The sequence below is a fragment of the Oncorhynchus masou genome, chromosome 19 (genome assembly GCF_036934945.1).
Source record: "Oncorhynchus masou masou isolate Uvic2021 chromosome 19, UVic_Omas_1.1, whole genome shotgun sequence".
Taxonomy (NCBI): Eukaryota; Metazoa; Chordata; class Actinopteri; order Salmoniformes; family Salmonidae; genus Oncorhynchus; species Oncorhynchus masou.
Window position 1 is genome coordinate 24651979 of NC_088230.1, and position 17416 is coordinate 24669394.

Genomic DNA, 17416 nt, shown 5'->3' on the forward strand with positions numbered 1-17416 from the left:
TCCATAAAACAATACATTTGTAATTTTAATTGAATTAATCTACTAGTCAAATTGTGGGGGGAAATGTGGGAAATCTTTGGTTAGCCTGAGGGCCCTGAGGATCGACACATTCCTTACAAATCTTTGAACCTTTCGTAACCCATAAACCTTTCATAAGTCACGCTATACGAGGATGAGTCACACTATCTTACCACCTTTCATAACCCATAAACCTTTCATAAGTCACGCTATACGAGGATGAGTCACACTATCTTACCACCTTTCATAACCCATAAATCTTTCATAAGTCACGCTATACGAGGATGCGTCACACTATCTTACCACCTTTCATAACCCATAAATCTTTCTGTAGTCACGCTATACGAGGATGCGTCACACTATCTTACCACCTTTCGTAACCCATACATCTTTCTGTAGTCATGTTATTTGAGGATGTGTCACACTACTGCCAAAGCAAAACTTACGACAGGACAGGGAGTCGTGTCAAGGTTCCTCTAATCTCGAGAAGAGAGAACTGCCAGCTTGGAAGTGATAAACGAGTGGTGAGAACTATGGGGAAAGATTCATCCCACCTACTGTTTGTGTGTATGTATGTGCAAGTAATAGGTAAGGAGGGAGTGAGTTATAAAATTGCATGTCTTTGTATTATGGACTTTAGCACGTTCTCTGAATAAACTTTACGGACCTTTTGCTTAGTCTTTGCCTAATTATTATTAAACCCAGGGTCTTACAAACCTCGAGGATTGGTCAAAGCTTAAGTAATTGTTAGTTATCATCATTGGGATTGAACATTCTCGTGACACCTGCCTAAATGACTACTGACCCATGGCACTCACGTCTGTAGCCATTTAGTGATTTGAAAGGCTGGTCATGGCTCACATCAACACCATCATCCCAGAAACCCTAGACCCACTCAAATTTGCATACCGGCCTAACAGATCCACAGATGATGCAATCTCTATTGCACTCCACAATGCCCTTTCCCACCTGGACAAAAGGAACACCTATGTGAGAATGCTATTCATTGACTACAGCTCAGCGTTCAACAGCATAGTGTCCTCAAAGCTTATCAATAAGCTAAGGACCCTGGGACTAAACACCTCACTGTGGAACTTAATCCTGGACTTCCTAACAGGCTGCCCCAGGTGGGAAGGGTAGGTAACAACACACTGATCTTCAACACAGGGGCCCTTCAGGGGTCCGTGCTCAGTCCCCTCCTGTACTCCCTATTCACTCATGACCCCATGGCCAGGCACAACTCCAAAACCATCATTAGCCAGCAGCATACCACCCTGCATACTACTGCTGGCTTGCTTCTGAAGCTAAGCAGGGTTGGTCCTGTTTGGTCCCTGGATGGGAGACCAGATGCTGCTGGAAGTGGTGTTGGAGGGCCAGTAGGAGGCACTCTTTCCTCTGGTCTTAAACAAAGTGTCCCAATACCCCGGTGCAGTGATTGGGGACACTGTGTAGAGTGCTGTCTTTCGGGTGGGACGTTAAACGGGTGTCCTGATTCTCTGAGGTCATTATAGATCCCAAGGCACTTATTGTAAGAGTAGGGTAGTTAACTCCAGTGTCCTGGCTAAATTCCCAAGCTGGCCCTCAAACCATCACGGTCACCTAATAATCCCCCAGTTTACAATTGGCTTATTCACCCCCTCCTTTCCCCTGTAACTATTCCACAGGTTGTTGCTGTAAATGAGAATGTGTTCTCAGTCTACTTACCTTGTAAAATAAGTTTGCCGATGACACAACAGTGGTAGGCCTGGACAACGATGAGACAGTCTGTAGGCAGGAGGTCAGTGACCTGGCTGTGTGGTGCCACAAAAAAATTAGAGTGGCCTGTGTAATGATCATTACACTAGTTATTGCAGTAAATAAAGAGTAAATAAAGAGGTTTGTGGTAAGAAGAGGGAACGAAGAAGGAAATTCCACCAACGTGGTATTTAAACCCCCCAAAATAAAATAAAATCTATTTAGAATGGTTTACAGTCTAGTGAGCTTCAGCAGCCCCATCAATGGAGAGCTGGATGGGGAAAGGAGCTGTGTATTGGTTGTCATTTACATTTACATTTACATTTAAGTCATTTAGCAGACGCTCTTATCCAGAGCGACTTACAAATTGGTGAATTCACCTTCTGACATAAACTACATTGACTCATAGATAAGAGTTACCTTCTCCAACATTGTCCATACTTGTCCACTGCCTTCCACACAGGTAAACATACTGTAGACGGAATGCAATTACATTGTATCCTTCTGTAATCCTTTTATCTCAGCAGATGACACCACAGAGCATCTGCCACACAATGGATGATAGCTGTGGTCTCTTGTGGAGAATGGGGAGTAGAAAGGGAATGTTTGACCTCAAAATGTAAGTGACAGGCTCATACACATCCATGTATACCAGGGCTGTTCAATGTCGCTCCTGGAGGGCCGAAACACTTCTGGTTTTCATCTTAAGGGACTAATTCAGACCTGGGACCCCAGGTAAGTGCAATTAACTACCAGGTAGAATCACCAACCAGAAGTGTCTTGGCCCTCCAGGGCTGAAACTGAACCGCCCTGATATATACAAAAAGGTTACAATTTGTGCATTAATCTTAAGACAGTTAGGTGAGACATCAACATATCACAATCGTATCATGTACATTTTCCTTCAACAAAGTATTTATCAGCAAAACCAGTGCTAGTAGGAAAAGATAAGTGCCTTTTCTACTAACCAAGCTTCATCTTTGTGATGACCAAGAGGTGTAGTGGAATGTCAGATGTGTTGACTTGTAGACACCCCTCAGGCAACTCAGGACCTGTGCACATTGGTTTCCCTGTGTTTGATGCCATTCCATTGGCTCCATTCCATCCAGTATTATGAGCCGTCCTCCCCTCAACAGCCTCCACTGGTCTGGACACTCAATAAAATGACATGGCATTCCTGTCATTCCACAGGGGAGGTAATACAGTGGTTATCCTCATACATACCCCTTTTCTCTCCCAATGTTTACTGGTCAGGACTGCCACCCATTGTATGCATGGCTCCCTGCCCCTGTTTAGCCGCTGGAGAGGGGAGTAGGGGAGGAAGGGGTTAGGTTTAGGGTTGTGGTTGAGACTGGGGTCAGGGTTGAACTGGGATGTGGACATGAAGCTAGGGTTAGGTTTAGGGTTGTGGTTGAGGCTAGGGTTAGGGTTGAACTGGGATGTGGACATGAAGCTAGGGCTAGGTTTGTGGTGGAGGGTTGTGACTCAACTAGAATGTGGACTTGAAGCTAGGGTTACATTTAGGGTTGAGGCTGAGGTCAGGGTTGAACTGTAATGTGGACATGAAGCTAGGGTTAGGGTTATGGTTGAGGTTGAGGTCAGGGTTGAGCTGTGATGTGGACATGATGCTTGGGTTAGGGTTATGGTTGAGACTGAGGTCAGGGTTGAGCTGGGATGTGGACATGATTCTTGGGTTAGCGTCATGGTTGAGGGTGAGGTCAGGGTTGAGCTGGGATGTGAACATGAAGCTGGTGTTTGGGTTATGGTTGAGGCTGAGGTCAGGGTTGAGCTGGGATGTGGATATGAAGCTGGAGTTAGGGTTGAGGCTGGGGTCAGATTGGAATTGGGATGTGGACATGAAGCTAGGGTTAGGGTTATGGTTGAGGCTGAAGTCAGAGTTGAGCTAGGATGTGGACATGAAGCTAGGGTTAGGGTTATGGTTGAGGCTGAGGTCAGGGTTGAGCTGTGATGTGGACATGATTCTTGGGTTAGGGTTATGGTTGAGGCTGAGGTCAGGGTTGAGCTGTGATGTGGACATGATTCTTGGGTTAGGGTTATGGTTGAGGCTGAGGTCAGGGTTGAGCTGGGATGTGGACATGAAACTAAGGTTAGGGTTATGGTTGAGGCTGAGGTCAGGGTTGAGCTGTGATGTGGATATGATGCTTGGGTTAAGGTTATGGTTGAGGCTGAGGTCAGGGTTGAGCTGGGATGTGGATATGAAGCTGGAGTTAGGTTTATGGTTGAGCCTGAGGTCAGGGTTGAGCTGGGATGTGGATATGATGCTTGGGTTAAGGTTATGGTTGAGGCTGAGGTCAGGGTTGAGCTGGGATGTGGATATGATGCTTGGGTTAAGGTTATGGTTGAGGCTGAGGTCAGGGTTGAGCTGGGATGTGGATATGAAGCTGGGGTTAGGGTTATGGTTGAGGCTGAGGTCAGGGTTGAGCTGGGATGTGGATATGAAGCTGGGGTTAGGGTTATGGTTGAGGCTGGGGTCAGGGTTGAGCTGGGATGTGGATATGAAGCTAGGGTTAGGGTTATGGTTGAGGCTGAGGTCAGGGTTGAGCTGGGATGTGGATATGAAGCTCGGGTTAGGGTTATGGTTGAGGCTGGGGTCAGGGTTGAGCTGGGATGTGGATATGAAGCTAGCGTTAAGATGATGGATGTAAATGAGACTAGGCCAGTCGTATGGTGGTGGGAATCTTCTGCCTAAATCTTTTAATGACAATTTCCACCGTTTCTTTTCATCTTTATCTTTTAAGATTCTTTGAATGATGTGTTTCAATAATAATAATGCATTTGTTATATATAAATAATAATGTTAATGTATGTTATATCCATAAAACAATACATTTGTAATTTTAATTGAATTAATCTACTAGTCAAATTGTGGGGGAAATGTGGGAAATCTTTGGTTAGCCTGAGGGCCCTGAGGATCGACACATTCCTTACAAATCTTTGAACCTTTCGTAACCCATAAACCTTTCATAAGTCACGCTATACGAGGATGAGTCACACTATCTTACCACCTTTCATAACCCATAAACCTTTCATAAGTCACGCTATACGAGGATGAGTCACACTATCTTACCACCTTTCATAACCCATAAATCTTTCATAAGTCACGCTATACGAGGATGCGTCACACTATCTTACCACCTTTCATAACCCATAAATCTTTCTGTAGTCACGCTATACGAGGATGCGTCACACTATCTTACCACCTTTCGTAACCCATACATCTTTCTGTAGTCATGTTATTTGAGGATGTGTCACACTACTGCCAAAGCAAAACTTACGACAGGACAGGGAGTCGTGTCAAGGTTCCTCTAATCTCGAGAAGAGAGAACTGCCAGCTTGGAAGTGATAAACGAGTGGTGAGAACTATGGGGAAAGATTCATCCCACCTACTGTTTGTGTGTATGTATGTGCAAGTAATAGGTAAGGAGGGAGTGAGTTATAAAATTGCATGTCTTTGTATTATGGACTTTAGCACGTTCTCTGAATAAACTTTACGGACCTTTTGCTTAGTCTTTGCCTAATTATTATTAAACCCAGGGTCTTACAAACCTCGAGGATTGGTCAAAGCTTAAGTAATTGTTAGTTATCATCATTGGGATTGAACATTCTCGTGACACCTGCCTAAATGACTACTGACCCATGGCACTCACGTCTGTAGCCATTTAGTGATTTGAAAGGCTGGTCATGGCTCACATCAACACCATCATCCCAGAAACCCTAGACCCACTCAAATTTGCATACCGGCCTAACAGATCCACAGATGATGCAATCTCTATTGCACTCCACAATGCCCTTTCCCACCTGGACAAAAGGAACACCTATGTGAGAATGCTATTCATTGACTACAGCTCAGCGTTCAACAGCATAGTGTCCTCAAAGCTTATCAATAAGCTAAGGACCCTGGGACTAAACACCTCACTGTGGAACTTAATCCTGGACTTCCTAACAGGCTGCCCCAGGTGGGAAGGGTAGGTAACAACACACTGATCTTCAACACAGGGGCCCTTCAGGGGTCCGTGCTCAGTCCCCTCCTGTACTCCCTATTCACTCATGACCCCATGGCCAGGCACAACTCCAAAACCATCATTAGCCAGCAGCATACCACCCTGCATACTACTGCTGGCTTGCTTCTGAAGCTAAGCAGGGTTGGTCCTGTTTGGTCCCTGGATGGGAGACCAGATGCTGCTGGAAGTGGTGTTGGAGGGCCAGTAGGAGGCACTCTTTCCTCTGGTCTTAAACAAAGTGTCCCAATACCCCGGTGCAGTGATTGGGGACACTGTGTAGAGTGCTGTCTTTCGGGTGGGACGTTAAACGGGTGTCCTGATTCTCTGAGGTCATTATAGATCCCAAGGCACTTATTGTAAGAGTAGGGTAGTTAACTCCAGTGTCCTGGCTAAATTCCCAAGCTGGCCCTCAAACCATCACGGTCACCTAATAATCCCCCAGTTTACAATTGGCTTATTCACCCCTCCTTTCCCCTGTAACTATTCCACAGGTTGTTGCTGTAAATGAGAATGTGTTCTCAGTCTACTTACCTTGTAAAATAAGTTTGCCGATGACACAACAGTGGTAGGCCTGGACAACGATGAGACAGTCTGTAGGCAGGAGGTCAGTGACCTGGCTGTGTGGTGCCACAAAAAAATTAGAGTGGCCTGTGTAATGATCATTACACTAGTTATTGCAGTAAATAAAGAGTAAATAAAGAGGTTTGTGGTAAGAAGAGGGAACGAAGAAGGAAATTCCACCAACGTGGTATTTAAACCCCCCAAAATAAAATAAAATCTATTTAGAATGGTTTACAGTCTAGTGAGCTTCAGCAGCCCCATCAATGGAGAGCTGGATGGGGAAAGGAGCTGTGTATTGGTTGTCATTTACATTTACATTTACATTTAAGTCATTTAGCAGACGCTCTTATCCAGAGCGACTTACAAATTGGTGAATTCACCTTCTGACATAAACTACATTGACTCATAGATAAGAGTTACCTTCTCCAACATTGTCCATACTTGTCCACTGCCTTCCACACAGGTAAACATACTGTAGACGGAATGCAATTACATTGTATCCTTCTGTAATCCTTTTATCTCAGCAGATGACACCACAGAGCATCTGCCACACAATGGATGATAGCTGTGGTCTCTTGTGGAGAATGGGGAGTAGAAAGGGAATGTTTGACCTCAAAATGTAAGTGACAGGCTCATACACATCCATGTATACCAGGGCTGTTCAATGTCGCTCCTGGAGGGCCGAAACACTTCTGGTTTTCATCTTAAGGGACTAATTCAGACCTGGGACCCCAGGTAAGTGCAATTAACTACCAGGTAGAATCACCAACCAGAAGTGTCTTGGCCCTCCAGGGCTGAAACTGAACCGCCCTGATATATACAAAAAGGTTACAATTTGTGCATTAATCTTAAGACAGTTAGGTGAGACATCAACATATCACAATCGTATCATGTACATTTTCCTTCAACAAAGTATTTATCAGCAAAACCAGTGCTAGTAGGAAAAGATAAGTGCCTTTTCTACTAACCAAGCTTCATCTTTGTGATGACCAAGAGGTGTAGTGGAATGTCAGATGTGTTGACTTGTAGACACCCCTCAGGCAACTCAGGACCTGTGCACATTGGTTTCCCTGTGTTTGATGCCATTCCATTGGCTCCATTCCATCCAGTATTATGAGCCGTCCTCCCCTCAACAGCCTCCACTGGTCTGGACACTCAATAAAATGACATGGCATTCCTGTCATTCCACAGGGGAGGTAATACAGTGGTTATCCTCATACATACCCCTTTTCTCTCCCAATGTTTACTGGTCAGGACTGCCACCCATTGTATGCATGGCTCCCTGCCCCTGTTTAGCCGCTGGAGAGGGGAGTAGGGGAGGAAGGGGTTAGGTTTAGGGTTGTGGTTGAGACTGGGGTCAGGGTTGAACTGGGATGTGGACATGAAGCTAGGGTTAGGTTTAGGGTTGTGGTTGAGGCTAGGGTTAGGGTTGAACTGGGATGTGGACATGAAGCTAGGGCTAGGTTTGTGGTGGAGGGTTGTGACTCAACTAGAATGTGGACTTGAAGCTAGGGTTACATTTAGGGTTGAGGCTGAGGTCAGGGTTGAACTGTAATGTGGACATGAAGCTAGGGTTAGGGTTATGGTTGAGGTTGAGGTCAGGGTTGAGCTGTGATGTGGACATGATGCTTGGGTTAGGGTTATGGTTGAGACTGAGGTCAGGGTTGAGCTGGGATGTGGACATGATTCTTGGGTTAGCGTCATGGTTGAGGGTGAGGTCAGGGTTGAGCTGGGATGTGAACATGAAGCTGGTGTTTGGGTTATGGTTGAGGCTGAGGTCAGGGTTGAGCTGGGATGTGGATATGAAGCTGGAGTTAGGGTTGAGGCTGGGGTCAGATTGGAATTGGGATGTGGACATGAAGCTAGGGTTAGGGTTATGGTTGAGGCTGAAGTCAGAGTTGAGCTAGGATGTGGACATGAAGCTAGGGTTAGGGTTATGGTTGAGGCTGAGGTCAGGGTTGAGCTGTGATGTGGACATGATTCTTGGGTTAGGGTTATGGTTGAGGCTGAGGTCAGGGTTGAGCTGTGATGTGGACATGATTCTTGGGTTAGGGTTATGGTTGAGGCTGAGGTCAGGGTTGAGCTGGGATGTGGACATGAAACTAAGGTTAGGGTTATGGTTGAGGCTGAGGTCAGGGTTGAGCTGTGATGTGGATATGATGCTTGGGTTAAGGTTATGGTTGAGGCTGAGGTCAGGGTTGAGCTGGGATGTGGATATGAAGCTGGAGTTAGGTTTATGGTTGAGCCTGAGGTCAGGGTTGAGCTGGGATGTGGATATGATGCTTGGGTTAAGGTTATGGTTGAGGCTGAGGTCAGGGTTGAGCTGGGATGTGGATATGATGCTTGGGTTAAGGTTATGGTTGAGGCTGAGGTCAGGGTTGAGCTGGGATGTGGATATGAAGCTGGGGTTAGGGTTATGGTTGAGGCTGAGGTCAGGGTTGAGCTGGGATGTGGATATGAAGCTGGGGTTAGGGTTATGGTTGAGGCTGGGGTCAGGGTTGAGCTGGGATGTGGATATGAAGCTAGGGTTAGGGTTATGGTTGAGGCTGAGGTCAGGGTTGAGCTGGGATGTGGATATGAAGCTCGGGTTAGGGTTATGGTTGAGGCTGGGGTCAGGGTTGAGCTGGGATGTGGATATGAAGCTAGCGTTAAGATGATGGATGTAAATGAGACTAGGCCAGTCGTATGGTGGTGGGAATCTTCTGCCTAAATCTTTTAATGACAATTTCCACCGTTTCTTTTCATCTTTATCTTTTAAGATTCTTTGAATGATGTGTTTCAATAATAATAATGCATTTGTTATATATAAATAATAATGTTAATGTATGTTATATCCATAAAACAATACATTTGTAATTTTAATTGAATTAATCTACTAGTCAAATTGTGGGGGAAATGTGGGAAATCTTTGGTTAGCCTGAGGGCCCTGAGGATCGACACATTCCTTACAAATCTTTGAACCTTTCGTAACCCATAAACCTTTCATAAGTCACGCTATACGAGGATGAGTCACACTATCTTACCACCTTTCATAACCCATAAACCTTTCATAAGTCACGCTATACGAGGATGAGTCACACTATCTTACCACCTTTCATAACCCATAAATCTTTCATAAGTCACGCTATACGAGGATGCGTCACACTATCTTACCACCTTTCATAACCCATAAATCTTTCTGTAGTCACGCTATACGAGGATGCGTCACACTATCTTACCACCTTTCGTAACCCATACATCTTTCTGTAGTCATGTTATTTGAGGATGTGTCACACTACTGCCAAAGCATCATGTTGCTCATTTTTCAGTCCAGCATACAGTATTTTGAACCACAGATTGTTTCAATAATTAAACCCACTTCTAGCAACTGGCGATGACATTTTCTTTACTGTGTTTTAGTGGGAGATGATGTGAAAGGTGTGTGTAATTTACGAGTGGCTGAGAGCGGAGCGCCACAGCTTGGGACAGGAATGTCCCCTAAGGCTCTCCCGTCTAGGGGACCTGTCAGTGAGCTGGCTCCTAGGAGGATGAGAGGAGGAGGTGGCGCTCTGTTTCAACATTCATGAAAGCAGTCAGAAAGGTTTTGCTTACATTTTTGTGAAGTTGTTTGAGTGATCACCTACGGCGTAAAGAGAAGTGTGAGTAATTGCTCTGTAACTGTCAAGTTCAAGACACCGGGTCATATATTTAATTAACACGTGAGTGACAGTATAAAATAACTACTCGGTTTGAACCACAGAGACATTTACTGCGCAATGGAGTTCATGAAAGAAGCTCTGGCTTGAACGTGGGACAATTTTATTGGTCCATTTGGTGTCTTTATGTAAAAAGCATGAGGTCATGTTGCAGTTAGGTTCCATAAGAACTCTTTATGCACCAATCACAAATCCCCAAATGTTGTTTGTAATAGAAGATTCCCTCAGATTGCTCTGCGTGCCCCCTTGTGGTAGGAGAAGTATATTTTATGCAACAGGCAGTAACAAAACTCTCAGCAGGGTTGCTAAAGACCTTCAGAATGTTTTGCTGCCATACACTGGCCATAAGAGAAAATATTTCATAACTCCAAGCCATATGCTATAAATATATTTGATTCATAGAGTAAAAATAACCATTATGTATGGACATTATGAAAATTACATGATACTCCTGGAGAGAGTGATTCCTGAAGAGAGTCTTGCCTGAACAAGTAGTACAATGTGGCTGCGTTCCAGATCAGTGTGTGAGAAATATAGAGAGAAAGAAAGAGGGAGAGAGAGAGAGATTGTGTGTGTGTTAGTGTGTACAGGAAGGCATCAGGCCACAGGCCCTTCCACTTCATTAAGAAACAAATACAAGTATATGTGAATAGTAAAATGTAAACATCCAAATCATCTTTGGTATTTTTATTTTGTCGAGGCTTATGGTTAACTAAAGAAACACAACATCACTTCTCAATACACTAACAGCAACAATGCAGTAGGACTGAGTTTAATAATATTCTCACCCTAGGCATTGTATTATCAGGTTTTAAAAGGGGCATCAAGTCTGACGAGGTCTAATGCTTCGATGCCTTGTACAGTCGTGGTCAAAAGTTTTGAGAATGACACAAATATTAATTTCCACAAAGTTTGCTGCTTCAGTGTCTTTAGATATTTTTGACAGATGTTACTATGAATTACTGAAATATAATGACAAGCATTTCATGTGTCAATTTCAAGTGTCAAAAGCTTTTATTGACAATTACATGAAGTTGATGCAAAGAGTCAATATTTGCAGTGTTGACACTTCTTTTTCAAGACCTCTGCAATCCGCCCTGGCATGCTGTCAATTAACTTATGGGCAACCATCCTGACTGATGGCAGCCCATTCTTGCATAATCAATGCTTGGAGTTTGTCAGAATTTGTGGGTTTTTGTTTGTCCACCCACCTCTTGAGGATTGACCACAAGTTCTCAATGGAATTTTAAAATCTGGGGAGTTTCCTGGCCACAGACCCAAAATATCAATGTTTTGTTCCCCGAGCCACTTAGTTATCACTTTTGTCTTATGGCAAGTTGCTCCATCATGCTGGAAAAGGCATTGTTCGTCACCAAACTGTTCCTGGATGGTTGGGAGAAGTTGCTCTCGGAGGATGTGTTGGTACCATTCTTTATTCATGGCTGTGTTCTTAGGCAAAATTGTGAGTGAGCCCACTCCCTTGGCTGAGAAGCAACCCCACACATGAATGGTCTCAGGATGCTTTACTGTTGGCATGACACAGGACTGATGATAGCGCTCACCTTGTCTTCTCAGGAAAAGCTTTTTTCCGGATGCCCCCAAAAAATCGGAAGGGGGATTCAACAGAGAACATGACTTTACCCCAGTCCTCAGCAGTCCAATCCCTGTACCTTTTGCAGAATATCAGTCTGTCCCTGATGTTTTTCCTGGCGAGAAGTGGCTTCTTTGCTGCCCTCCTTGACACCAGGCCATCCTCCAAAAGTCTTCACCTCACTGTGCGTGCAGATGCACTCACACCTGCCTGCTGCCGTTCCCGAGCAAGCTCTGTACTGGTGGTGCCCCGATCCCGCAGCTGAATCAACTTTAGGAGATGGTCCTGGCGCTTGCTGGACTTTCTTGGGCGCCCTGAAGCCTTCTTCACAACAATTGAACCACTCTCCTTGAAGTTCTTGATGATCCGATAAACGGTTGATTTAGGTGCAATCTTACTGGCATCAATATCCTTGCCTGTGAAGCCCTTTTTGTGCAAAGCAATGATGATGGCACATGTTTCCTTGTAGGTAACCATGGTTGACAGAGGAAGAACAATGATTCCAAGCACCTACCTCCTTCACTCTAACACTCTACTCAACAAAGTGGATGCAGTCTAAAAGCCCCATATGCTACCCACCACTGCGACCTGTATGCTCTCGTTGGCTGGCCTTCGCTTCATACTCATCGCTAATCCCACTGGCTCCAGGTCATCTTCAAGACCCTGCTAGGTAAAGCCCCGCCTTATCTCAGCTCACTGGTCACCATAGCAGCACCCACCCGTAGCATGCGCTCCAGCAGGTATATATCACTGGTCATCCCCAACGCCAATTCTTACTTTGGCCGCCTCTCCTTCCAGTTCTCTGCTGCCAATGACTGGAACGAACTGCAAAAATCTCTGAAGCTGGAGACTTACCTCCCTCACTAGCTTTTAAGCACCAGCTTTCAAAGCAGCTCACAGATCACTGCACCTGTACATAGCTCATCTGTAAATAGCCCATCCAATCTACCTCATGCCCATACTGTATTTATTTATTTTTCTTGCTCCTTTGCACCCCAGTATCTCTATCCTACCGTTATTGTAATGTGAGAGGTTAGCATGTCTTGGGGGTTTGATATTTGTGTGTTTGTAACTTCCTCATACATTAGTAAGAACCCGAAAACCATCAGGCTCTGGACCTCATAGGGCAGCGTTTCCAAAACTCTGTCCAGGAGATCCCAAATGGTGCACTTTGTAGTTTTTGCTAGATGATAAGTTGATTATTTGAATCAGCTATGTAATGCTAGGGCAAGAAACAAAATGTGCACCTCTTGGGGTCCCCAGGACCGAGTTTGGGAAACCATGTCATAGGGTAAGAGCTGAATACCCCTGCTGTACACTCATGCTTGAGCAGAGAATATAAAATGTTTTCACATATACTGTCTCAATATAGAGCATATGTGTAGTGTAAACAAACATGTTAATCTAAAATGTGTCAGTGGTTTCAAATCAGTTTTAACCGTACAAAGTTTAAGAATAAAGCACCGATGAATCTAATGTGAATGTGCTTGTGTTAGGCAATAGATCTACAGACTGGGGGATAAACAAGTGATCTGGGCTTGGAGGTCTAAGAGCAAGCCAGCGGTTATGTAGAGAAATATTTTCCTTTGGATCAAGTAAGCTACAGAAAGGTGTGTTTGGAGAGGAGACAGAGGGGCGCTTTGTGCCCCTCTCTGCCAGGTCAGCTTCCTCGATCACCCTTCCCCATTCCCCCTCCCTCTCTCTCACTTGTTAACCTTCCTTCCCACTTTTTCTTTCACAAGCTCCCAGAGCTCACATCAACCTGAGTACTTAAAAGATGCTATCTCTGCTCTGCTCTGCTCTTCGCTCTTGGTCATTCTAGCTCAACAGGTGAGAGCTGCGACTTTCCGTTTCTCTTGCCTCACAATAATGATGAGTTGTGTCTCTGACAGGACGGGGCTTGATGTGATACTCAACACCTGCTTTCTAGGGAGAACCAGGAAAAGGGTGATGACAGCAAGTCACAGAGAAAGATGGTAGGGTTGGTATTAGAGTAAGGCCTTGGGTGTATATGTTATTCATACGTTACAATATGTTGAACTTGCAATGGTTACTTTCTAGGTTATTTTATTTGAGTGAAAGTATTTTCTTGTCCTTATTTATTTAAAAAAAATGTAATGAATTGAGTCGCCAAGTCTTCAGTTGCAGGAAATTACTATTGAGCCTTGTTGAGTGAGAGGTAATGTTGTAGTAAAGTTGCAGTAAAGAGGGTTCCCTTTGCATCCCTTTTGAATCTCCTAGAGTCGATTGACACACCGGTCTGTCAATCTAAGTTACATACCCAAATATTCCCCATCATAATATGTCCGTTCAAGCTACAGATATCAGGTTGTTTGCATTGGATGCTTCTGAATCCACTGCATCCGCCAGTCTCACATTTCTACATCTGCAGTGAAAGGTGGCAGAGCTAGAGCTGTGTTTGTCAGACCATGAGACATCCTGACTTCAGACCATGAGACATCTTGAAAATTGGTCTTCTCGCGAAAAAGAACGGTTTGACCTACACAACTATTGACTATGACCACTCTACGGAAAGAGGAAACTCTCACGAAGACGATGGTGTTCTCCCCCACAAGTGTCAGGAGACGCGTCTGAAGTTGGTACCGTCGATGTTTGGTAGTGTCCAAACTCTTGGCTGATTTCTTTTGATTTTCCCATGATGAAGGTAGGCCTTGAAATACATCCACAGGTACACCTACAATTGACTCAAATTATGTCAATTAGCCTATCAGAAGCTTCTAAAGCCATGACATCATTTTCTGGAATTCTCCAAGATGTTTAAAGGCGCACTCAACTTAGTGTATGTAAACTTCTGACCCACTGGAATTGTGATACAGTGAATTATAAGTGAAATAATCTGTCTGTAAACAATTGTTGGAAAAATTACTTGTGTCGTGCACAAAGTAGATGTCCTATCCGACTTGCCAAAACTATAGTTTGTTAACAAGAAATTTGTGGAGTGGTTGAGAAACGAGTTTTAATGACTCCAACCTAAGTGTATGTAAACTTCCAATTGCAATTGTATGTTTGACAGTTAATGAAAAATACAAAAATTCTGTAATTTACACATCAGGAATGTATGATATATTGTAAAGTGTGTACCAAAACGTTAATCAAAATTATAGCTCCTTTGACTAAGATAGATTTTTCAAATTGATTTATGGAATTTGTTGATACTTTTACTAATCATACTTTGTTTTGGTGTTCTGTTCTTTGTATCCTTGTTTTATCCTTTAGCCTCTTAACTGTTGTGAAATGTGAATGTTCTGAATGTTTTAACCATAGGTGACTTCTTGGTGAACTTTAAACTTTATCAAGAACTTCTATATTATGTCACATAAAGCAACACTTTCAGAACAGTATATCACAGGCTTTGTATAATATTGTTTGCTTTAGTAGGGCAGCAAGGCCATGTTGGAGAGGAAACAGTTCTGTCAGTGGCCCTGTAAGTGCAGGGTTAAGCCCCAGTGCCCCCCTGGGGTCAGCTCTGTGCTGGACGGCTGTGGCTGCTGTAAGAGCTGTGCCCAGCAGATCAGAGAGGCCTGCAATGAGAAGGACATCTGCGACCCCCACAAGGGCATGTACTGCGATTTCTCTAAAGACCAGCTGCGATATGAGGCTGGAGTCTGTGCTTTTGAGTGAACGTGTCAAATCTAGCCCATGGGCTATCAACAGAGTTAAGTCAATGTACAATTGAATGTCTCAAGGTCAATTACTTATTTTCAAAGGGGGAAGGAGCTGTACTGTGTAATAGGACTCTGCTACTTCAAAGAACTGGCTAGAAACGTTAGTACATGAAAATACTTCAATCCCATGCGATTCACTCAGGATTGGAGATTTGCATAAACCTGTAGTTCCACAGGACTGGTTTACTCATTTACCCATGGTCTCTTTGATCATCAAAGGACCCCATTAGGTCAAACACACATTTCAAATCAGGCAAATACCCCAAGGCTGACCACACTTAGAGACACGCTAACACCACAAGAATGTGGCAAGCACTGCACAGGCCAGTCAACTGAGTTGAGTGTTGTTTCCCTTATCTCCTGCTTCTAGACTTGATGGCAGTGGGCTGTGACTTGAACGGGGTCCACTATGAGAACGGCGAGGCCTTTCAGTCCAGATCACTGTTTAAGTGCACATGCACTATCGTCTGCACCCTGGCCTTCATACTCTGGCCTGCTGTTCTCCTGGGTCCTGCCCCTCTGAGGAGCAACACACCCCTCCCAGCCGTCCTCCAGAGCGCCCCCGGTGCTTCTAGGAAGCACCAGCAGGATACGACCTACATGGCCGCCATGCCAGGTGTATGTTAGTAGAGAAAACCAGGGCCAGGATTGCCAGCTTGTCTGCCCTGGAATGCTAATTGCTGTGAAAGTAAGCTGGATGGAAAGAGGGAGCAGAGGGCTTTTAATGACTTTGGCTGGGAAGTACAGAGAGGATGGAGTGTGCCTGACTGGCTGTTAGGGAGTAGGGTGCATGGTTCCAGTCATGAACGAATGTCCATACAGAGCTGGAGCTCACTTTCCATCATAAGCAACAAGGCCTCTTTTAAGTATGTTTTGATATATTTGAATAAATGTCTGCTTTGCTTGGCTTGAAAAACAAGAAACATCCTGCTTTCTAGTGAATCTGAAAGGTTAGCAGCCACTTGGTCTTGATGTTTTTGATATTGCCATTACACAACTCAAATACAGTATATCTTCAATCGCTGAATTCAAACCATACAAATAGGCAATTGAAACTATCTTGGCATCATGGCCTGCCTAAAGATTTATCTCCAACTGGGTTATCCAATAGTCTTTAGCAGGAAGAATGATTGAGGACTGAGGGCTCTTGATTCTCTCTGAACAGCATGTGCTCTGTGGTAGAATGGCAGGTACAGGCGGGTTTCTTCCTCTAGCCGTCTGGGTGTTCACCCGGTGCCCTTTAATACTGAAAGCTTACAGGGATCCTCCTTTAGTCTGGAAGAAGAACTGCCTGACCCAGACCACTCCATGGAGTCCCTGCTCCAAGACCTGCGGCCTGGGTATCTCAGTCCGGGTCAACAACGACAACGGCAAGTGTGAGATGAGGAAGGGCCGCTGCCTCAGCCTGCTGCGGCCGTGTGAGAAGAGCATCATGAAGAACGTCAAGTTGACCGACCACCAGCCAGACTCTCTAGGGGTTGATGATGCATTGTTGAGATGGTGATGATGGGTGAAATGTAAAAAGAATTCCCCCTATGCCCACAACACCCTGAATATGACAGTGGTCTTGGATCGACTGTATACCTTCACATTCACAGGTTCCTATGTGAATCTTAAGTAATCATTTGGTGGGTGCTTACATTTGTCTTATTTCAGGTGTGTATTAATATGCATGTGTGAATTGGATATGTGTTTTTTTGCATATCCCAACTCTCCCTAAGACACCCTTGGAGTGTGGGATCATGGCCAGGTTCAATCTAACTATGTCCTTTTCCCCTCTAGATGCAGAGAGGAAAGATGTGTAAGTCCAAGTTCCAGGCCAAGAAAACTGAGAAGCTGACCTTGTCTGGGTGTAGCATCACCAAGAGTGTCGAACCCACTTACTGCGGCATCTGCACCGACAAATGCTGCTGCGTCCCCAACAAATCCAAAATGGTGGCCGTCAACTTCAAGTGCAATGGCGGCTCCAACGTGCGCTGGAAGATGCAGTGGATAACGTCCTGCGTGTGCCAGAGTTTGTGCGACGACCCTGGGGACATGTTCGCAGAGCTACGCTTCTTCTAGCACCTTCTCTAGCATCTATATCAACCTTTGAGCCTCATCCATATT

General features: G+C 44.6%; 1 pseudogene; it reads left to right on the forward strand.

Annotated features, from left to right (window-relative positions):
- The first annotated feature begins 15032 nt into the window (after positions 1-15032).
- Positions 15033-17371, forward strand: LOC135505635 (cellular communication network factor 6-like; annotated as a pseudogene).
- Positions 17372-17416: the final 45 nt, after the last annotated feature.